General features: G+C 44.3%; 1 protein-coding gene across 3 annotated transcripts in view; it reads left to right on the plus strand.

Annotated features, from left to right (window-relative positions):
• GNPTAB (N-acetylglucosamine-1-phosphate transferase subunits alpha and beta) overlaps window positions 1-9,521 on the plus strand; it is an 80,519-nt gene that overhangs the window by 68,714 nt on the left and 2,284 nt on the right. The gene's annotated exons all lie outside the window — the stretch shown is intronic.

Genomic DNA, 9,521 nt, shown 5'->3' on the forward strand with positions numbered 1-9,521 from the left:
CTCCCGAGCTTCATTTGTTTACGCACGAAAAATTAAGGTTGGATACTTTTTGAACACACCTCGTATAATGTAAAGATGAACTGATTAGATTATTTTAGTCAGGTAAAAATTCTGTTACCATGCTAACTTGTGAATTAGCGATGGGATTTTGATCAAACTTGGTACAAGTACTCGACCGGTCAAAAGTTTTAGAACACCCCCATTTTTCAGTTTTTACTGAAATTTAACCAGTTCAAGTCCAGTAAATAACCTGAAATGGTACAAAGCTAAGTGATAAACTGCCAGAGGTTAAAAAAAAGTTTAAGTTACCAAAAACTGAAAAATAATGTAAATTTCAGAGTTGTTTAAAAAAGCCCTTTTCAGGGAACAAGTAATGGGTGAGCAACTGCAGCTGTTCTGCAGCAATGGAAGTAAATTAAGCCTTGAAAGTTGATGCAAACAATTCCTACAGGTATCCCAACTTTTGTTGATTAGTTACAAACCCTCTGTCTGTATAAAAGCAGTGTTGGAACAGACTGTGTTGCAACACCCTCTGAAGCATTCTTTTGACAATATTGCACTGCAGGAAGTAGTATATTGCAATCATAACGGCGAGAAAAAAACAATGCGAACTTGGAAGTCATAATGCAAACTGACTTCCGGTTCTGGGTTTGGAGCGTCGGCAGGTCTCTTTCAGGGCTCTCTGCTGACGATCTCAAAGTTAAGTTTCTGGTCGTTATCTGTCCCGTTTTAACTGTTTATTTTGTCACCTACATGTTACTGTGTGTTCCTAGTTCGGTTTTGTTTCAAAAATCATGCTATTTTGTGAGTTTTCGTCGACCTTGTCTTACTGGCTTGCTTGAGGTCTACCCATCCTTCCCCTCTTGGTGTATGATCGTGTTTATTGTATTTTCTCCCCATTACTTTCAATTCCTATCTTCCCCACTTTCCCAACGTCCCCCATCCCTCCCAACTAAACACTCTGTTTCTTGTCTTTAATAAAATAATAATAAAAAACCTTTCTCCTAGCACACTCACGAGTCTCGATCCTTCTCCTTCTTCCTCCTCTTCTTCTTCCTCCTGCCGGCACACCATCTTTATTCTACTGAGCTGACCCTCTCTCGCCATTACCTTCACGATTTCTTCCTACAACCTTCCATTCCCGAATCTTACCTGTTCTTCAAAAATACATCAAAAAATAATAATCTTCCTTATATCCTTTCGATCTCTACACCTCCTGTAACCACGTGTCTCTCTCTACTCTTCCTGGTACTTTTCATCGACCCAGCAGCTTCACACTGCGTTTACCATTCCAAATTCACCACACACTTCCGCGATTTATTTTACTTCAACCTTCCCTTTTCCGAATGTTACGCAATCCTTATTTAAAATAAATAATTTCACTTTTAACTATACACCTCCCATAGCCACGTGCTTCTCCCGTAACCACGTGATCTGTTTATACCCCTTGCGTTTACCGATCCAATTTCACCATTCACCTCACAAATGTTTCTGCAACACTTCCATGACCGAATCTGATGAAAACTCTCTCAAGCAATAATAATAATAATAATAAAAACGATCTCTTATAATGCTTAATCTTGCTCTTTCACACATGTGGTAGGTTCTCTTTACTGTATCATAATGAACTACTCTTCTACTATTTAAACAGACTGCTCTCAATTCGACCTTTCCTTCATACCTTGCCTAAAAAAATCCAACTGTTACAGCGTTTCTTCTCTCCATTCTCTGAATTCGCCTTTATTGCATCCATCAAGAAATGTGTTTAATCGCATCTCTGACCTAAAGCTTAAAAAACCCCGGTTTGCTATGAATGTTCACTTTCCAGCAACCATTCTTTTTCTCCAATTGCAGTGCCAACTCACCCCTCTCACCCCTCCCTCTCAAAGCAACCATCACACTCTTCTCCCTCCAAGCCTCCCTCTCACCTTTCTCAAAAACTACCCTCTCACCTTTCTCCCTCAACTCTCCCCACTCTCCCTTCTCCCACCACCCACCCCTTTACTCACCCTTCTCAAAGTTGCTCCCACTCTCATCCACAAAGCTGCCTCCTTCCACTGCCCTCTCACCTCCATCTCATCACTCCACCTCCTCAAATCCTCAACTGCCTTCTGCATCCTCTCTTGTCCCCCCCTCTCCCCAGCACCACAGAGCCTTTTCTCCTCCTCATCGGGCCCCCTCCCCTAGCTATTCTGCAATCGCCCACACTCTTTCAACAACCTTCCTTACCCCCCTCCTCCCTTGTACTACCCTCCCCCTCCCCTCCCACCCCCTGTACCCAAAGCCTCCTCCCCTCCCTCTTCATTAAAAGTGTAGACCTCAAATATCCAGGACCTTTGCTAAAACCTGACACATCTTTCCATACAGGTTGCCACTGACAAACCAGACATAATCTGCCTAACAGAAACTTTCCTCCCCCAAGACGTGTCTGACTCCCAAGTATCTCTCCCTGGTTATTCCCTCCTCCGGTATGACAGACCTGAGCCTCGTCCTGGTGGAGGAGTTGCTCTCTTCATCAAAGACTCTTCCTCACTCTCCATGCACTGCCCTCACTCCCCCACACCCCCAGGAATACCTCTGGCTATGGCTTCCCCTCCACTTCCACCTCATGTTTATATGTGTACTGTACCGTCCACCAAACAGTGATGACTCCATCAACACCTCGCTATCCGAAAACATGGACCATCTTCTATCTTCTCATCCAAACTCTCTCTTCCTCAGATGTGGCGACTTCAATTGTCATCATGCAAGTTGGCTCAGTGTGGGTACCTCTCTCACCTGTCATCGCACTTCAGCAAAAGCTTTCTGCGTCTCATTGGTACTGACTCAATCGGTCAAGTTCACGACCCGGATCTCAACCAATGGTACTCCATCTCTTCTGGATCTGATTTTGACAAATTTCCCTGACAATATCTGCTGCTCTTCCTCCGCTCCAATCTGTTCTTCTGACCACGTCCTTGTCAAAGTGGACATCTCTCTGGCTGTTATCAGAGAACCACCTCACTGCCGTCGAGTCTGGCATTTCACTCAAGCTGACTGGCAGGGTCTCTGAGCAGCCATCAAACTTAAAGATTGGTCTCCTATCACTACTTTCTCCGACATCAACTCATCCTGGGAATTATTTCAAAGAAACTTGCTCTCCCTCGTGCACAGATTTATCCCATCTTGTCTTCAGTTGTCCTACCCTTCCTCCCGCCGTTTGTTCACCGAAGCTTGTCGTGAGGCAGTTGTCCTGAAAAAACTTGCCTTTGCCTCATGGAAAGCAAATCCAACTGAGGATAATCTCAGTTCCTTCCATAAAGCTCCGAACAAGCTTGTGTCTATCCTCAGAAGAGCCAGAAAACAACATCTTTGTCAGCTCAAGTCTGAACTTTCAAACCTCTCTCCCTCCTCAAAATCCTGGTGGCATCTAATCAAATCTGTTTCTGGTGTATTTTTCCCCCTCCATCCCCTCCCTGACCTCAAATGGCCGCACTGCTGATACCGCACGTGAAAAGGCTGAATTCCTAAACTCGGTTTTTGCATCGAAATTTTGTGTCCAAAACCCATCACTTTCTCGACCCACCTTACCCAGTCACACCCAACTGTCCCTGGACTCTGTGTCCTTTTCTCCTGACATGGTGGAGAGCTTGCTGTCAAACCTTGAATCTGATTCTGCAACCAGTCCAGATGACATCAGCCCATGTGTCCGAAAAACCTGCCATGCTGCTCTTCCTCACCCTCTCTCTGTTCTATTCACCCTCTCATTTGCTCAAGGTCATCTTCCATCTGCTTGGAAATCAGCAAACATTACTGCCCTGCATAAAAAGGTGCAAAAACAGATCTCTGCAATGACAGACCAATCAGCCTTCTCCTAATCATCAGCAAGATTATGGAGTCCATCATCGCTTCAGACATTAAATCCTTCCTCTTCTCGAATGGCTTGATTTCCGATCATCAATTTGGTTTCAGACTACCCTGGATATACTGCTTCTGCTCTCCCAACAATGGATGGAGGTCCTCAATGCCGGACATGAAATCAGAGCCATATCCTGAGACATAACGCGTGCTTTTGACACGGTCTAGCACCCTGCCGTTCTCACCAAACTCTCTTCCTATGGTATCCAAAGCCATCTCCACTCATGGCTCGCAGACTTCCTCTCCTGTCACAGTCAACGTGTGGCCCTAAATGGAGTTCTTTCATCCCCTCTTCCTGTCCAGGCTGGAGTTCCCCAAGGGAGCGTTCTGGACCCTGTTCTTTTTCTGGTTTTCATCAATGATCTCTCTGACTCTCTGGAAAATCCTCTTTATCTCTTTGCTGATGACTTCACCCTCTGCCGTACCATCTGTCATCCCTCAGACTGGCAAGCAGCAGCTTCTTCGCTCACTGCAGATCTGGATAAAATAACAAACTGGTCCACCATGTGGATGTCTTTCAATCCGGACAAATCTCACACTCTCACTGTCTCTCCGAAAGGACCCGAAAGAACCCCCCCCCATCCACTTTCTCAACAATCCTCTGGAAGAAGTCCTTTCTTTCAAGCTGCTGTGTCTCATGATCTGCCATAACCTTTCCTGGGAAAGCCATATTTCAAACCTGGCCTCCAAAGCCAGTCGCAGACTGGGAATCCTCCGTCGTGCAAAGTCCTTCCTCGGCTCACTTGAGCTCCTGACCACTTACAAAGCTTTCGTCCGCAGCCTGATGGAGTACTGCTCTCCCCTCTGGGGTGGTGTTCCTGCCTCCCACCTTTCTCGGCTTCACGCTGTGGAAACCAAGGCATCTCCCGCGATGGGGCTGAGTCTTTGGGCCTCTCACTCTCTCACTGCAGGCAGGTCGGTGGTCTTTCTGTCTTCTACCATCTCCTTTCCAGTCTTTCCCTCCCTGCTGTGTCTGTGATTTGTCCCCACCACATTTCCGCAGGGCGCCCAAGGTCCGCCGACAACCCCCTTCTGGTAAAACTACCAAAATCAGGAATCACTGCTCACCTTCACTCTTTCATTCCTCTTTTTTCCCACCTTTGGAATAAACTCCTTCACTCGATTCAATCCCATTCTTCCCTCCAGGCCTTCAAAACAGCTGTTCACCACCACCTATCATCCCCCATCCAAATCCTCGATCTTTTCTACCCCCGTTAATCCATCCAAGCCCACCTCCTTCAAATTCCCTGCTTTCCTTCCTGAAAGCCCCTGTAATGTCCATCTTGTATTCCCCATGCCCCATCCCTCTCCCTTCCATAGACCTCCGAATGTCTGTTCCCCACTGTTTTGTCCTTCCCACTCCCTCCCCTCTTGTCTCATGCCCCCCTTGCTGTGCGTTGTGTTAGCTCTCATACGAGTCTCGACAAGGTATACAAAAAAAAAAAATTAACAAAGGAAGACAGACAGACCATTCTAACCCTTAAAAGTGTAGGTCTTTCCTTTTAGAGGAATTGCAAAGGAGCCAAGGTGTCAGTGAGTACAGTTTCCTACACCATCAAAAGGCACTTGGAAACTGGAGGAAATTGACAGAAAGAGGTCTGGCAGACCCAAAGCCACAACACAATCAGAAGACAAGTTTCTGAGAGTCAACAGATTGCGTGATAGGTGGCTCACAGGAAAGCAGCTTCAAGCACAGCTTAACACTGGTCGAAGTACTTGACCGGTCAAAAGTTTTAGAACACCCCCATTTTTCCAGTTTTTACTGAAATTTAAGCTGTTAATGTTCCAATATACTTTGACAATTAAAGCATGGAACAAATAAACAATTGCAGATAAAAAAGAAATCATGGAATAGTTTTGTTGAACAAAATTTAATCTAAACTTTTGACTCATCAAAGTAGCCACCTTTTGCAGATATAACAGCCGAACATACTCGTGGCATTCTTCCACAATGGAAATCAAACACTTTTTGGAAATTCTTCCCAACATTGTTGCAGAAGTTCCCACAAATGTGTTGCACTTGAAGGTTACTTTGCTTTCACCCTTCTGTCCAGTTCATCCCAAACCAGCTCAATGGGGTTTAAGTCTGGAGACTGTGCTGGCCATTCCATGATTTGAAGCCTACCGTCTTGTTCTTTTCTTCTAAGGTAGTTCTGACATAGCCCCAAGGTATGTTTTGGGTCGTTATCTTGCTATAGTAAGAACCCATGACCAACTAGGCGGAGACCAGAGGGTATTGCATGGCGCTGCAAAAGGCTGTGGTCGCTCTTTTGGTTCAGGGTGCCAGTCACTGTGCAAGTCACTGACTGGATCCAGCAAAAGAGCCCCAGATCATCACGCTTCCTCCTCCATGTTTGACAGTTGGTGTCACACTGAGGAACCATCCTTTCACCTACTCGACGGTGTACAAAAACCCTGCCTGATGAACCGAAGTTTTCAAATTTTGATTCATCGGTCCACTGGCGGTGCTTCGTGGCCCAGGCAAGCCTCTTTTTCTTATTTTGCCATCTTAGCAACAGATTTGTTTCTGCCACTTGGCCTGTCAAACCTGCAGCTTGAAGTTTCTCTTCGCAGTTGAAAATGAGACTTCCTATCCTTACTTCAACCAGTGTTAAGCTGTGCTGTCCTGTGAGCTGCCTATCACACAAGCTGTTGACTCTCAGAAACTTGTCTTCTGATAGTGTTGTGGCTTTGGGTCTGCCAGACCTCTTCCTGTCTGAGTTTCCTCCAGTTTCCAAGTGCCATTTGATGGTGTAAGAAATTTTACTCACTGACACCCTAGCTGCTTTGCAATTTCTCAAAAGGAAAGACCTACACTTTTTAGGGTTAGAATGGTCTGTCTGTCTTCCTTTGTTAATTGTCTTTTTCTCACCATTATGATCGCAATATACTACTTCCTGCAGTGCAATATTGTCCAAATAATGCTTCAGAGGGTATAGCAACAAAGTCTGTTCCAACACTACTTTTATACAGACAGAGGGTTTGTAACTAATCAACAAAAGTTGGGACACCTGTAGGAATTGTTTGTATCAACTTTCAAGGCTTAATTTACTTCCATTGCTGCAGAACAGCTGCAGTTGTGAACCCATTACTTGTTACTCTGGCAATTTACCACTTGGCTTTGTACCATTTCAGGTCATTCACTGAATTTGAACTGCTCAAATTTCAGTAAAAACGAGAAAAATTCAAAAAAAAAAAAAAGTTCTAAAACTTTTTACCGGTCGAGAAAGGAAGTCTCAGTTTCAACTGTGAAGAGAAGACTTAAGGCCCGGTCACACCTTGACGTTTTAGCCAGCGATGGCAATGTATTAAAATGTATGTAAAACGCTGGCTTACGTTGAACTTTTGATGTTTTTTTTTAAAGATTCGGACGTATTCATAGCGACTTGGTCTTATGTATAACGCATTAGTAACGGACACAGAACGTTTCGTTGTGTTATAGATAACTTATACCAACGAATGCTGAACCTGTTGTCGGCCTACACAACCGATGCCCAACGATAGTCTAACTTAGGCATAGCGCGTTGCACGCATCGCCGACGATGTCGTGACGTAGTCTATTAAAAGGCTGACGCACAACGATTCGAATCATAACTGCCGTAGAAATGGAAGTGTCAACATCGCGGTCACACCTTGGCGATCTTGCCAGCGTATGCCGACCTAAGAAAAATGTGTCTAAAACGTTGGGGCACGTCGAATACGGTATGAGTAAGTTTGGTATACGTGAGTACAACGCTATCATACGTTGTCGTAAGTAGAGTACGTCAAGAAATTTTAAACATGTTCAAAATTTTACGACGTACTCGGCGTATGACACACGTTCCGCATGCGATGGGGATATGTACACACGATATGCAGACGCTTACACACGTCCACAAAGGCTACTTATGAGCTACTCATAAGTCGAAACACGTTGCGGTAATGTCTTTTTTACGCGAAACTTATTTCTAACTTATGTTTGACGTGCTTTGAACCAATTCTTTACGTAGTCCCAACACACATCGACGTATGTAGACGTATTCCAATGACGTCTTCCGGTCGACAAAAAAAAAAATTAACGTGTTTCGAGCTTACAATTGCCATATAAAGACGTGTTCCCAGCGGTTTTGGGAATTGGTATATAAAAATGCTGCTCATAAAAGGGGAACCCAACAGTGTTTGAGTCCTTTTTGAGTCGATGTCCATGTCAGCAGTAACAGTATCAGTATCAGTATCAGTATTAGTAATAGTAGTAGTTTGTTCATGTTGGCAGTAGTAGGTGTGTGTGAGGGGGAGGGTGTGGGTTATGATGGATCCTCCTTGTGTCCACGCGTAGGAGACATCTTTGCACCATTGTTCAAAGTTCTTCGTGGCTAATTTTTATGGGGCTTTTTCAACAATGAGCTATAGCTTGTTTTTACGATTTAGGTCTATTCATAACGGGTTGGACAAATGCACAATGAACTAATAATGTGCATATAGCGCTTTGATTACTTATAGATACGGTATACCAACGAATAATTATCGTGAAGCCGGCGTTCACAAACTATGCCCAACGATAGCCTAACTTATCCATATCGTGCGGCAGTTTATCTTTGCCGGTGACGTGGGGTTTGCTATTCATAGGCTGCCACTCAACGATTTAAATGGCTGCATCTCCACTATTGAAAGTAGACGCTTGCGCTCAACAATTGGATTTTTTTTACACTCAACGACTTTTAAACGGTACCACTCAGCTATTTTCATTGTTTACAATGAACGATTTAAATTGCTGTCACTCGCCTTTGTTTTTTGACGCTGGGGTTTGGAAATTTGAAGCGTTTCTTCTGAACGTGTTAAAACGCTCAAACTCGACTATTTTAAATAGACGCTGCCGATGGACAATTGGAATCATAGCCAAGCTCGACATCGAAGTGTAAACATCCTCGTCATGCCGAAGAAAAGTTTGAAGAATGCTGCAAATAAGTGTCCTGTCCGTGGCCGTGGACGCTGACGCAAGGACGATCCATTATACCGACGTCTTTCAGCCTATGAGTAACTTAAAAGTAACGTCTGTCGACGTGTGGCAACGATCGCGTAACGTGCCAACAACACGTTAATCATAGGTTAGAAATAAGTTTCGGGTACGCTAAACATTACCTCGGCGTGTCTCAACTTATGATTAACTTGCAAGTAGCATGTGTTGACGTCTGTCAACGATCGCAGACCGTGCATACAACTTGTGGCCAGCGTAGCGGAACGTGTGAGTCATACGCCAGCATACGTCGTGAAATTTCAAGCATGAAAAAATTTGAGGACAACTGAAAAGTACAACGTTTAAAGCCAACGTACAACGACGTATGGCAGTGTTTTTCAGCGTGCTCTCAATGTTATCAAAACTTACCCATAACGTATTCAACGTGTGCCAGCGTTTTAGAAAAAAATTTCAAAAATCGGCATACGTTGGCTAAAACGTCAAGGTGTGACTGGGCCTTTAGAGCTGCAGGTTTGACAGGTCGAGTGGCAGTAAGAAAGCTGTTGCGAAGATGGCAAAATAAGAAAAAGAGGGTTGCTTGGGCCATGAAGCACCACCAGTGGACTACTGAAAACTGGAAGGTCTTATGAACCGATTAATGAAAATTTTAAATCTTTTGTTCATCATGCAG

This window comes from Eptatretus burgeri, chromosome 3, assembly GCF_056783735.1.
Source record: "Eptatretus burgeri isolate ZD-2024b chromosome 3, Ebu_testis_v1, whole genome shotgun sequence".
NCBI lineage: Eukaryota > Metazoa > Chordata > Myxini > Myxiniformes > Myxinidae > Eptatretus > Eptatretus burgeri.